The 12,858-nt window shown below is 43.7% G+C and overlaps 1 pseudogene; it reads right to left on the reverse strand.

The window, feature by feature from the left end:
- Positions 1–6,359: 6,359 nt before the first annotated feature.
- On the reverse strand, positions 6,360–7,151 carry LOC105743811 (annotated as a pseudogene).
- Between the last annotated feature and the right edge of the window lie 5,707 nt (positions 7,152–12,858).

Genomic DNA, 12,858 nt, shown 5'->3' on the forward strand with positions numbered 1-12,858 from the left:
TCTCGCCAGCCCCCTGCTTACATTTTCTAATAAAAAAATCACAGACTAAATTCAAGAAGGTAAAAGGGTTGACCAATTAGATGCAACTGAATCTTCAAGAGTTCACGAGGTGCTTCTGCATTCTTTTCCAATTGATGATAAGAAATAAGAGTTTGCTTTTGAATTTTAAGTCTCTCCCTCATACAACTGCTGTCCAAGTTAACATAATTCTCTGTCAATCCCTGTCACTCTCTGACGTGTCCCTGAAAGGGCTGGCATGGCTACATCATTTCTTTAACTAGTTCAGCGATTTGAAATGACACAGTAAGGCTCACGTTTTAGTTCAAAGGCAAATGAGATGCTGGTTAGAACATCGGAGCATAGTCGGAGGAGTGTGCAACGTCCATCTTCATTTACTCAGTTCTTTGCCAGAATTCCCGACTTCTGGTCTGCTGCAGTAGTCTGTTATGGATCTCACTCAACTGAATGTATTTCAATTTAAGGACTGAAAAGACAGGTAGTCACTGTAACGACCTTGCATGAGGTATCTTCCCTTTAGCACGCTGTGAGGGTCACGTGTTTATACACACAGTGCACAGGAGCTAGGACTGAAGCAACAAGCACAGCACCCGTGGCCCTGATGCCTACGACCTAAGGCGCCTTTGTTATTTTCACTCAGTTGAGCTTTAAGTCATCTCTGACTTTTCTGTCTCTACATTCCTGTGACTTAGCTGACAAAAAAGATCATCTTCAGAGCTTAGGTATAAATTCAGCCCTGGCAAAGAAAGCCTCTAAAGTTCCAGTATCCAGAACAGTCATAACCCTGTTAGAATGCAATGAGAATATTTATACGATGTTAAGAGAACAAGAATTTAAGTATAACAAAATGCCTTTCCTTAAAAGTGTTTATTAGTTTGAAGTCTCCGTGGTCCCAGGGCTACTTCATAGTATGGTGGGTAAGAGACAATTATGAGGTGTGTTCACAGAGAGAAAGGTAAGAACAGAGCCCAGAATTCTGTTCGAAAGCCCTGAACTCCATATTTTGTTTGACTCCAAGTCTAAGTGTCCAGCCCAGCGATGGAGGCGGACAATTGTATGCACAATAAATCAGAAAATTCTGGCAGCAGCATGTTTGGCAGTCCAACACATTTTCCATATTTTCCCATCCTTTAATGCAGACTTTGATTTTTTCTTTTCCCCCTCACAGAGGGTTCAGCACATGACTGAATGCAGCCCGAGAGACCCATGTAGCTGGCTGCTGTGGGTGCTTCAGGGGTGACCCATGACTCATGCTGGGCTGACCACGGCTCTCTTGTCTGGGACTTTTCTACGTTTCCCTCAGTAGGGAAAACAGATGATGCTTTTGAGTTTCTGGGACTAGAAGGATAACTGAGGATGGTTGACTTTGTCATTCAGTGGAGAAAACCTGTCTGCAGCAGTCAGAGCAAGGCCTGCCCGCAGAGAGGAGAGTAAGAACCGTGATATTGCTTGAGGTCTGAATCTTGTTCTGTATGAAGCCTGCTCTGAGGAGCCATTCCTTTTTTTGTTTATTCAATTTGTTTTTCTGTCACTCATCTCTCAACTAAGACAGCCTTCAAACAGAAATATTAGAAAAAGCTGTATTATAAAATTTTATTTTATACAACATAAAAATGCAGATTATTTTGGTTTGATTATAATTAAATAAATGCAGCCTATGAAGCATCGTTTCCTAGGTGCTGCAGTAGGGTGCTGTGTACTTCGGCATCTCACGACTGTCTACGTGGTACTCGTGTCAGTCAGCATGGCCTGATAGCTCTCCACCCCAAAGCTTAGTGTTTGAGCCCAGTACTTGTGGATTTGAAAGTCTCTGTCTTGGTTGGGTGATTCTTTCGGTCTGCAGCGAGATGGGCTGATCTTCAGTGGGCTTGCTCATGAGTCTGCAGCGTGTGGGCAGATTCCTGGCAGATGACAGCAGCAGGCTCACTCATAGATCTGGGGCTCCCTGGTCTCAGGGGTGCCTACAGAGTGACTGGACACTGTGTCTCCATCAGGCTGGCCCGGGTTTTCCACACAGACATTGCGGAGTTCCGTGAGAATGCCTGGCACAGATGTTTGAGCTCTCTAAGACTCGAGCTTGGCCTGGATACCACATTCTCTTGGTTCAAATTTAAGTAATAATGAAGTAATTTCTTTTCTTTTTTTCTCTCTCCCTTTCTTCTTTCTCTCCTTCTTCTCCTTTGTCTCTTTTTCTTTCTTCCTTTTTTTTTTTTTTTTTTTTTGGTTCCTCGAATGCCCTCAGGGCACTTTTGGCCAGCCGGAGAGGTGTGAGGTTCGAACTCCAGCAACCTGAGGCTGACAGCTTTGTGGAAGCAGCCACTTAAAGGCCTGAGCTAGGGCCAGGCCCCCTAAGTTTTTTTTTTTTTTTTTTTTACTCTAAATGCCCTAAGGGGTGGTTTGGCTGGCTGGAGTGTTGTGGGGATTGAACTACAGCAACCTGAGGCTGACAGCATTGTGGAAGCTGCCACTTAAACAACTGAGCTAAGGCCAGTCCCCCCAAGATTTTATTATTTATTTATTTATTTATTTTGGCAGAACCAGGGATTGAACTCAAGCCCTTGTGCTTGACAGGGAAGCGCTTATTCTCCTGAGCCATCTCCCCAGCCCCTCTTCCTTCTTTATTTCAAGAGAGGTTCTCTCTGTGGTTCAGCCTGCCCTTGAACTAGTAATCCTGCTTTAGCCTCCCTAGTGCTGAGATTACAGGATTATAGCACCATGTCTGCTAGTAATCTGTTCTTCACAGGAGGAGCAGAAAGTCAATGGAACAGATATAGAGAGGTGTGGGGAAAATGGCAACAGAGCTAATGTTTTGTAAAAGGTGTTATGCGCACACACTTCAAAAGTTAAAAAAATTTATTTAAGGTCATAAAGTTAAGTTAAAAGCAGTAGAGACAAGATTTGAGCCCTAATCTGGCTGAAAATCTTTTTCAACATTTCTTTCCAGTCGTGTTGATTGATCTGTGCAGTCCAGATGTCACAATGTAATTACTTTCTAAAGCACTATTTTTAGGTCGCTTTTGAGTGACTTCTGAATTACTACGAAGAGTTCTTTACTGTAATACAGACATTCACTTTCCATGACTAGGTTATTCTTGACCTGTACTTATGAGCATTTTACTTGTATTCACATCTGCCACAAAATGAGGCTCATATTTTCATCTTGCATCACAGCTATGATTTAAATACTGGGTGTGACTTTAGGAGACTAGCTGACGGAGCTTGTGATGCCTAGGAAGCTCTGCAAGTAGCTTCCGTATCCTACTTACAAGTGATAGTACTTATAGGAAGGGAGAAACCAGGCAAGCAGGAAGGTGAAGGATGATGAACAAAAGAATCTGTTGAGTAGAAAGAAAGCTACTAACAAACAGGAGAGGGCTGGGACAGCAGCCCCCAATCCTGTGGAAGTCTAAAGAGAGAGGTGTGGTGAGCCACAGAGTCTCACAGCTTTTGTGCGCAAGGCCCATGAGTTTCTTGAAGCTAGCCTTCTCCAGGCCACGTCATAAAAGGAAGGGAAACAGAGACAAGGCACACACAGCCCATTTTGCTTTGCAGGGCTCAAGGGTCCCATACTGCACCTCTGTCAAAAATAATTTAACTCAGCCCCTCCTCTCCCCCCCTTGCTTAAGACTCTAAGTGTTATGCTTGTTCTCCTAGGACAGCCCCCAGGGCCTTTGTGGGTGGTGGTAATACAGACAGCTCCATCCTGGGAAATTTAATAACCCAAAATAGTGCAGCTTACTGGGAAGAAAGGAAGATAAGAGGGGTACAGAAAAGAACACTAAGGTGCAGATAGAATCAGCCTCTAGGAACTTTCTTCCTGCAGATGCAGTAGGGTCTTTAACTCTCCAAAGGAAGCACTGGACAAGTAGGACTGAACACCTGGGAACATCTCAAAGATCCTCTGTTGAAGCGAGCAGACTCGAAACTCAGCTTTGGATGTAGACTTGAGAAAGAGGGCGTTGAGGTGGTTCAGGTGAGGCAGGAAGATGGAGATCAAGTAGGAGCACATCTCGGGGTCAGTGAGGAAAGAGGATGTTTGTATAAGCTTTAAGTTTCCTACCAGTGAGAAGGGATGAAGTGAATATTGTTTGGTTTGGTTTGGTTTTTGGTGTTAGAGACTGAACTCAAGGCTTTGCTCCTGCTAAATATATGGTCTATCACTGAGCTAGTCCCCCAAGCTTTATATAATTTTTAGACATCTTAGTGTACTACATTATTCATAATGCAATGAATATGGCTTGTTCAACATCAGAAATGTTCTTGAGATTGGAATCTAGAGGTCATTCCCTGGTGGTGTGGGTCCTCACCAGTTGGGACCTGACTGAGTTTGCACTGTCCTGGAAGAGCTTCTGAAGTGACTTCATTTATGAAGTGCTGTGCATTCTCTCTTCAGAAGTGTGAAGAGCCCTGGATTTGGAAATTCATCTCCTCCACTTTTCTGTTGCTCTCCACCCAATCCTGGCACTGGGTGACTCTGGAAAGGGGGCGGCTTTGTAGTCTCGGTCAGAGAACTCATGCTTCTGCTGAGCCTGGATCCCAGAGCTGTGCTTCCTGGCGTTCCTAGACTCTATGTCTGATATTTTTCTGTATCTGGTTGTTGTCTAATTACATACCCTTTTCCTTATAGCAAATGGCACAAAATTCCAACTACAACAGTAAAACTGTAAAATCACACAGACCACTTGAGTCCCTATTTTATAATACTAAGGAAAACAATTCAAGGAAATTAAAACAAACTTGATAAATACCCATTACATAGAAATTTGTATCTTGAAAGTGACAGAAAGACAAAACAAGTTCAGATAGGGCAGCTCCACTTAAACATATTAAGCTTATAAATCATAGATTTGAGCTGTAGGAATGCCTTTGTTGATAATGCCTTTCAGCTACTGCAATCATTTGACTTACTAAATATTACAGAAAACTGTGCTATGTTTGGAATTTAACTATGATGTGACAAATATTCAAAGAAAAACCAAGTTGCTGGATCTGCAAATAATTTTATTTTATAATCATCAACTAGCCTCCTTGTAAACTTGAAATTAAAAAGGGGGGAGAAAAATAGCCAAACATTACAGCAGTTTCACATATTTTGTCTTTGAGTTCTGGCTGCATATATTTTATTTTATTTTATATTTTAGGGAAGGATCTATAGGGTGTTCAGGGTCTCACTACTAGATCAGACTCATAATAATCTGCCTGTTTATAGCCTCCCAAGAGCTGGGATTACAGGCACACGCCACCACGCCCAGTGTCAATTGCTGTCTCAGCATGCCCCAGGGGTGGGGCTGGCATGGCAGACCTGGGGATTGAACCCCGGTCCCTGTCCCTGCTTGCAGGCGCTTTAACCTGCTGAGCTATTTGGCCAGCTCTGGCTGCATATTTTTGAAAGGCCAGAATGGTTTCTGTCTTTGGTGACTGTGTTTGTCAGCTTTCCATTACTGTAGAAAATACATTCAATAATCAGTTCATACAGAGTAAAGGTTTATTTTGACTTAAAGTTTTGAATGTGTGAATCCATGACCAGTTTGGCCTTTGGCTCTTGAGCTTGTTGAAGCAGCACATTACAATGGCACATGGGCTTTGGGAGATACCTATTCAAACCGTAGTAGTGGCTTAGACATGTGTACAAAAAAAATTATCTTAATCTTTTCTACAGTGATATTATTAATGCAAACATTATTATTTACAAGTTTACAAATAATAGCTGCATCAATTCTACTGTTTACAAAGGAATATCTGGCTGTGGCTGCTTTTTTCATAAAGTCTAAATTTCTGTGTCAAAGTCCAACTTTGCTTTAATATGTTATCCACTTTGAAAAATACACTGTGTGTGTGTGTGTGTGTGTGTGTGTGTGTGTGTGTGTGGGCAGTTCAGCCTACCCTGAGGGTGGGGTAGTGCAGCATGTGATGCTGGAGATTGGACTGTGGTGTCTACATTTGCTTAAGCTTGCCTAAGCAGGCGCTTTAGACTGCTGAGCTATCTCACCAGCCCCAACAAATATACTTTTTAAAAGAATTTTAGATGGACAGAAAGGTTTCAAAGACAATGTAGCAAATTTCCACATATGCTTCACTTATTCCCCCCTCATATGAGCATCTGGAAGGGGATTAGAAATGTCTGAAACAGATATGTTTACATCTTAATTCCTATGTTCTATAAATATAACCTTGTTTAGAAAAAACAATTTTAGTAGATATGAATAAGTGAAGAAACTTGGAATGAAATTTGGAATAGATTCCAACAGGTTGTTAGAACCAGTGGGTATCCATATAAGAGAAATTCATTTTTTTTTCAACCACAAATAGGACTTTATTTATCACTATTAAAAATCTGGATCTTAAACAGACTCTTGGACTGGTGGTTCATATCCATCAGGTCATTCACCTTTAGCTCCAGTCTCATTTCTAGTAGTATTTCCCGAGCTACTACATTCACCATGAAGCTCCATGAGTTTTCCCAATTCAAACTTGGGCTTCTTCATCAGTTTTACTTTTCTGACAAAGACATTGTGAAGAGGGTAGATAGATTGGCAAACCTTTTCTATGTCTTTCCCAATGCTCTCTGGAATCAGTTTATTGACCACTTCCTTCAAGTTATTTGTCTGTACCTCCCGGGTCATGATTTCCATCATCTTCTGGATCTGGTGGACCTGTTGGTGTTAAGCATAAGAGGTCTTCCATATCTGACTGTTGTGTTTTTTAGTACATCCAGCACAGAACAGTCGAAGCAAATAACCATCGGTAGTCTTGACATCAACATGAGCTTTGTTCATGGCCTGCCATTTTTTGACCATGGAACACATTTTGTCAGGGGGAAGGTCCATGCCATGGAAGTTAGTCAGGTAGTTTTTGCCCTGAACATCATCACTAATTAGCTTGAATTTTCTAAAGGCAACTTCATCATTCTGCAGGTCAGCAAGGCTCACTTCAAACACATGACCTTTGAGCCCATCAGATGCGATTTTGGTTCCTTGGGTTCTGGTGACGAGTGTTTTTCCAATATTTCTTATGTTGATCATATCCAGCACCTTCATATCATACCAGTCTTTTTTAGAAAATGGATCAACCACTTTCTTCTTGGCTCCTTTTTTACCGCCTTTCATAAGGTGCTTGTTGTGGCCTACCACCATGGTGCTCAAGAAATTCAGAGAGAGAGCCATCGGAAGAAGAGGCAAAGGCTGGTTTCCTACTGATGTTCTTCATCTGCTCTAGGGCCCAACTCATGATGCAGTCTGCATCTCCTTGACATATCTTTATGTCTCTTGTTTTTATGACACTGATGGTCTTAAGCAGTACAGACAGGTGGTTTTCCAATTATCTCTCCTATGGGCTCGTTTTCTGCTTTGTGCACAGTTAGCCTGGATCTGAGAGGAGGACTAGCACAGAGACGAGGGTCCTCACCACGCCACCTCAGATGAAAGCAAGCAGGCCCAAGCTGCAGCCCGTAGGCTGCTCACCCTTTAACAAAATCAGAGCAAAGAATTGAAAAGGAAGTTTTAATGCTTCCACCCATTAAGTATATTGTACATTTTATATGTGGCCGAAGACCATTCCTCTTCACTAGGGTACCTAGGGGAGCCAGAAGTTTGGACTCATACACTGAAGGGTCTAGATGCCCATGACTGATCATATTGATTCTAATCTTGGTCCCTCAATTGGGTAGAGATTTCCAAGTCTCTCCACTGGAGTTACTAGTTTCACATCCTTTACTCTTTGGAAGCAAGTTTTAAATCCAGCACATATTCAAGAGGATGTAAGCGTAAACTATGTGTGTGCCTATAGAATATTCTCATATATAATCTGGAAATTCTTCCCTCTGTCCTCTCTCTCCCTGTCTTTTTCCTCTTTCTTTGCCTCCCTTCTTTACTTCCTTCTTAATCCAATTCAACATTACAACCTAACTGCATTATTTGTTGCCCTTAAATTGATCCAATTTCTGTGTTTGTGTGTGTGTGTGTGTGTGAGTGTGTGTTACTGAGTATTCAATCTAAATTGGAGTAATTTGGCTTCCTTTGTGCTGCAACACCAGCCCCACCCTCTTGTTTTTATTTTTAATTTTTTGTTGTTTGTTTGTTCTGAGTTTTGAGATGAGACTTCCTAAGTCACTAAGTCTCCATGCTGAGGCCAAACTTGTGATCCTCTTTCATCAGTCTTCCCAGGAGCTGGGATTACAGGTGAGGACCAGTGCAGCTCCCTCGCACCAACTTTGTAAGCCACTTTAAATTTCATTGTAGTGACTTAAGCTGTCTTCCTCTCCCTTAGTCTATTAGAGAGCTATTGCCGTACAACAAGTCACCCGCGAATTTAGCGGCTCATCACAACAAAAGCAATCTCCTGGTTTCTGCAGGTCTCAAATCTGGATGTGGCTCCCCCGGATACCTCTAAGGCTGCAATCAAGGGGCCAGCAGGAATTGTCGCTTACCTCAGGCCCCTGCTGAGGAGAACCTGCTCCCCCGTGTGGTTAGTGCTAGTCCTGGGTCCTCACTGGTGCCTCAGTTCCTGGGCATGGAGCCCTCTTCCCCAGGACAGCTCTGGGCTGGCAACTAGCTTCTCTCAGGCTGAGTGTGAATAGGGAGAGCCCCAAATTGAAATCGCAGGTGTTTGTTACCTAATCTCGGAAGTGACATCTTTCCACTTTTACCACATTGTATTTGTTACGAATGAGTCACTATTCCGGGGCACAGTTAGGAAAGGGGACTATAAAAAGGCATGAGAATGAGGAGGCAGGAAGCACCAAGGGCCCTCTGAGCGGCTGCTCACCACCTGCAGGATTCCCTAGTCAGATTTGATCACATCAGTTAATTAGAACAGGCAGAGGGAGAAGAGAAGGAGGAAGCTTTGAAACACAACCTTCGGTGGACTAAATGTTTTGTTTGCAGTAATTTTGATGAGTTGTCACCCTTACAGTGTCTGCCTCTTGTTCTTCTTATTGGTCATTTACATGTTTATTTATTCATTTAGGAGTACATGACATGTAGCTTCGAAGCCAAATGTGGCTCCTCAGACCCAGGATGCAACCTCCACATTTCTCTGGAAACCACTTTTTCTTAATTAGGTAGCTCCTGCGCTCCCCTCTGGCCCATGCCAATGGAGCAACACTTCTGCTAAGCTGTAACAGGGCAGCTTCCTCACGCAGCATGGGGGCGAACTGTGGATCGCCGGTGCTCAAGGACTGCGGCTCACCGCTGGGTCAGTGTTCATGGCTGTGTGCAGAGACAAGGTAAGTGTCCCAAAGGCATCCACGAGTAAAAACCTGACTCCAGAGACACCAGACTGGAAAGCATTCTACAAAAATGCACTAAGGGTTAGGGATGTAGCTCAGTGGTAGACCATTTGCCTGGCACGTACAAACCATTAGGTCAATCCTCAGCAACATAAACACATACTGACCAAACCAGACCAATCCAAACCAGACCAGACCAGACTAGAAAAACCTTTAACATTTCTGGGCAGCCCAAGGGGTGGGTGGAAGGAAGAGAGGGTAAATGTAATATTAATAGGGTCTAATCATATATTTCAGTTCTGTGCATACCAGAAAAGCAGTTTAAAAAGGAGACAGGCACCTATGATATGCTTTTCGAGCAGCTTTTTCATACTTGGAATATGGAGTGGACTTTCATCCACAGAAGGGGAAGCACAGCTGGACCCTGACCTCTGCAGTTCTGTTCAGATGCCCTGGCTCAGGCTTCTCAAGGGGCAGAAGGGAGCTGGAGAGCTGCCAAGTGGGTGTTCCTTCCTGTGTCCTGGTCACTGTGTGGCCTGGGCCATACTCAGACACTCTTTCAGGGAAAGAGATGAGATTCCTCACCAGTCTCAAGAAAGTACCACTCTGCATCAGAAGGTGATAGGTCTCAAACCCTAAAGAAACACATACACATCCTAGTTATTTTTCTTGTAGGAAAATGAACATTTGAATAGTAACTTGGCCCTAAAAGAAGCCTTTAGCCATGAGCATTGGAGAAAAGCCTGTCTGGTCAGGGTGGGAGAAAAGCATCTGAGATGATGGAGGACCAGAGATGTGGTCATGTTCACCTCTGAGAGTCTGGGCTGTGGTCTGGGTGTGGTTCCATGGCAGTATAGTGCACAGCCCCTCAGCCCTGGAGTCCATCTCCAGCACCAGCATAAGCAAGCAAACAAACAGGCAGACAGACAGCAGTTTTAAGAATCTGGAAACCCAGTAAATCCCCATTTCTCCTCTTTCTCCATATCTCTAAAACTTGGATACCACATAACCAACTTTTGGGGATGAAGAAACTGTGGTACCAATGCAGACCAAGGGCTGGCTCACAGCACTTATTGAAGTCTTATTTAAGCTGCCTTATTGGAGTCTGCAACAGCATTTCACCTGGGAGGAAGTGAGTCCTGAGGCCTTCTGGCAGTTCAGTGAAAGAGGCAGTGAGTCTGTGGGGTGAGTGGTAATGGGATTCCACGGGTGGTGGGACATTTCAAGGGCAGCCTGACACAGGAGCGTCCCCTCTATGAGGGAGAACTCAGCAGGAGCTGTTTTTCTCTACTTCATCTTTACAGAACCCAGAGGATCACCTCTGTGATCAGGGATGGCTCACTGTAAAGCGCTGCTCGTGCTTCCAGGTTATCAGCCTGCTGGGGCAAAAGAGACTCCATTTTAAAGGATAGTCACTTAAGTTCATTTAAACTATAGATAAATTCACTGCCTCACCCCCTCCTATGGAGCTAACCATAAACCCACTTAGAAAAAACTGGAGTCATAAAATAGGAACAAGCAGATGGAAGAACTTGGGGAATAGGGTAAACATTAAACTAAAATGCCCCAGGACAGAGAGATGGTCAACAATGTCTGGGAAATGTAAACTTTGTGGCACTTGTGTGACACTCTTGTAAAATTCTTGAAAATGAGATAATGTGGTTACTATAGAAACCTGAAAAGTATATAACCTGAAAGCAGAGTTCAGGTACGAACAACTTTGGGAGTCCTGACCCAAAGTCAGGGCAGCAGTCGGTCTGAGCTCACAATTTGAGCTTCCTTGTTGCTATGCACTTGGTCTTTTCTGTGAGGGTTTATCTGTGCTCACTGTCATCTGCTGCTACAAGCCTGAGGTGCATCTGTTTGGGGCAGGAGTTGGTAAGAGTGAGATGTGACACCTGGTTGTGAAGTCAATTTTCTATGCAGGGATGTAAATATTGAATCTGGCAGGAGGATATCATGGGAAATGTATGTGAGATTTATTTATTTTTGTTTCTTTGGCACGGCTTTCCCTTCCCTGTTGGAGCAGATGGGCAGTGCTGAGCTCACCACCTCAGGGAAGTGAAGTAACAGTGTAGAAAGAGTCTCTCCAGTAATGGGTCCCAAAATCAAAACTCCTAGGAGGACTAAGAGTATTTTGGGAATGGACAAAATAGGTAGAAGAAGCAGGAGGAAGAGAAGATGACTTCCCCTAAGGTTTACAGAAAAATTCCCTAGGCCAGTGGTGGCACACCTATCACACACGTGCCATCAAAAGCACCATGGTTGGCTATAATATGCATATATAAACCGGTTGAGCCACAGGTAGGGCTAAAACAAGGGCTCCATGTCTTGCTGCCTGAGTGCGGTCGTGTAGGAGTGGCTTCATAGGGTGCCTCCCGAGTGAGGCCACAGATGACCTCTCAGACACCAGGGTTCCTGAAGCCATGGGTAGTTTTCTCTTGTGAGATCTCTAGGCCCATATCTTTCTTTTTTAAAAAATGGATTTGGTGCAGGGTCTCACTATGCAGCTTGAACTCATAGTGATTCTCCTGTTTTCAGCCTCCTCGGTGCTGGGGTTACAGGCCTGTGCCACCACACTGATACTTGGTCACTGGTTCCTTACACCCAGAGGCCAGCATGGCATGCGGTACCCTGGATTGAAACCCAGTCCCTGCACTTGCCTAAGCAGGCGCTTAGTCCACTTAGCTATCTTGCCAGTCTAGGCCCCTATCTTGTTTCCTCTGGTCTATGTCTCCGTCAACACATTCTCTATAGTGAGAGGGTCTGTGTAGCTCCTTCAGGTCAGAGGTGCTTTCTATTGCTGCTTGAATTCTAAGTTGGAGGAAGGAAGAGCCTTTTCCTCCTCCTGTATCACGCCAGGACACAGACATCTGTGTGAGGCTGGCTATTGGCCGTGTGCCCCTGTGTATCTCTGGGTCAGTCTCTCTGAGGCCTTGATGTCAGGAACAGAACCTTCCTGTTCTTGGCTTCTCACTCATCAAACCTCCTCAACAGAAACCATGAGGCTGGAGAAGCATGAACACCTGCTTGAAAGAAAAAACATAAATTTTGTAAGCACACAAAGGTTTATGCATTCTCATATTTGTATTGAGAATTTTGGGTTCCACAATCTTCACTCTGGGACTCTATGACAATGATGGTCAGCACTCACTCTTCTTGGGGATAAATTGGAATCATTTTTATCCTAATAGCACTTTCAGCATTCCAAGTAAATTTCTAGAGGCACAGAATTTAAGCGCTGAGAAGTAGTTTCTCCTACAGCATTTTTTTTTTCAAGAAATGAATATCAAAGCTCCTGCAAAAGACCTTCAAATCATGTCATCCTTTTCTTCTTCTGATCTTAGTATGGCTGTGGGTTATACTGGCCCCTCACACAAGGACAGCCATATATCATTTAGGTGTTAGGTCATGACATCGACACTTAAGACAAAAGTTCTCAGTGAAAATTGCTCTCAAACCTTATTAACTATTCATTTGAGTTGCATTGATGCTATGTTAGAAAACAAAGTTTCTCTAAATTCTGGAATCACAGTAGAGAGAAGCCCAAACTCTGGAGAGGTGCGCTGGGGGGAAGGCACTTTGTTTTGCTCAGAGTAGTCTTTTTTTTCCTG

This window comes from Octodon degus, unplaced genomic scaffold (assembly GCF_000260255.1).
Source record: "Octodon degus isolate 3935 unplaced genomic scaffold, OctDeg1.0 scaffold00169, whole genome shotgun sequence".
In the NCBI taxonomy this organism is placed as follows: domain Eukaryota; kingdom Metazoa; phylum Chordata; class Mammalia; order Rodentia; family Octodontidae; genus Octodon; species Octodon degus.